The sequence below is a fragment of the Balaenoptera musculus genome, chromosome X, assembly GCF_009873245.2.
Source record: "Balaenoptera musculus isolate JJ_BM4_2016_0621 chromosome X, mBalMus1.pri.v3, whole genome shotgun sequence".
Lineage (NCBI taxonomy): Eukaryota > Metazoa > Chordata > Mammalia > Artiodactyla > Balaenopteridae > Balaenoptera > Balaenoptera musculus.
In genome coordinates this window covers 77,640,719-77,642,078 of record NC_045806.1, presented here as the reverse complement: position 1 = coordinate 77,642,078, position 1,360 = coordinate 77,640,719, and positions in this window count along the sequence as shown.

The following is a 1,360-nucleotide window of genomic DNA, read 5'->3' as shown; positions in this document are numbered from 1 at the left end:
AAGCGTCTAAGAAAACTGCTATAAACATTTGCATACAGATTTTTTGCAATTTTTTTTCATTTCTCTTGGGTAAATATCTAGGAGTTAACTTGCTGGATTGAATCGTTAGTGTATTTTTAACTGTTTCCAGAGCGTCTGTACCATTTTTTGCATTCTCACCAACAATGCAGGGGAGTTCTAGCTGTTCCTCAGTCTCTCTAGCACTTGGTATTGTCTGTATTTTGTTTTTATTTCAGCCATGCTTATAGCTATGTTGTGGTATCTCATTGTGGCTTTAGTTATTTCCCTAATGACTAATGAGGTCAAACATCTTCTCAATAGCTTACTGGCCATCCAGTAAGCACAATGTCAGTTCGATTTTTTTTTTTTTTTGCTCATTATTTATTGGGTTGTTTGATTTCTTATTACTGAATATCGAATGTTCTTTATCTCTTTCGGATACAAGTTCTTTACCATGTGTGCTTTGCAAATATTGTTTCCCAGTCTGTGGCTTATGCTTTCAAAAACAAAGAAACAGACAACACAATTTAAAAATGGGCAAAGGAATTGATTAGATATTTCTCCAAGAAGACACATAACGGCCTACAGGTATATGAAAAATGCTCAACATCACTAGTCATCAGAGAAATGCAATTCAAAACCACATGAGTTATCACCTCAAACTGTTAAGATGGCCAGTATTAAAAAAAAAAAAAACAAAACAAAACTTAAAATAGCAAGTGTTGGCAAGGAAGTGAAGAAAATGACCCCTTGTGCATTGCTGGGGGGAGTGTAAAATGGTGCACCCACCATGGAAAACAGTATGGAAGTTCCTAAAAAAATAAAATAGGAACTCCCATATGATCCCAGCATTCCCACTTCCGTATATGTACAGTTACATTACAAACTAATTGAAATCAGGATCTTGCATAGATTATTGCACTCCCATGTTCATTGCACCATTATTCACCAATAGCCAGAGATGAAAACAACCTAAATATCTATCAAGAGGTGAATGGATAAAAGGTAAGTATATAGAATGTATACATATAACAGAATATTTTTCAGCCTTTAAAAAGAAGGAATCTTGCTATATGCTGTAGTATGGATGAACTTTGAGGATATTATACTAAGTGAAGTAAGCCACTCACAAAGGACAAATACTGCATGTTTCCACTTATATGCGGTATCTAAAGTAGTCAAACTCTTAGAAGCAGGAAGTAGAATCCTGGTTGCCAAGGGCTTGGGGGAGGGGGAAAATGGGAGTGGTTGTTCAATGAGTATAGATTTGCAGTCATGCAAGATGAAGAATTCTGGAGATTGATTACACAATGTTCATATAGTTAACAACATTGTACACTAAAAAATTTGTTAATAAGGT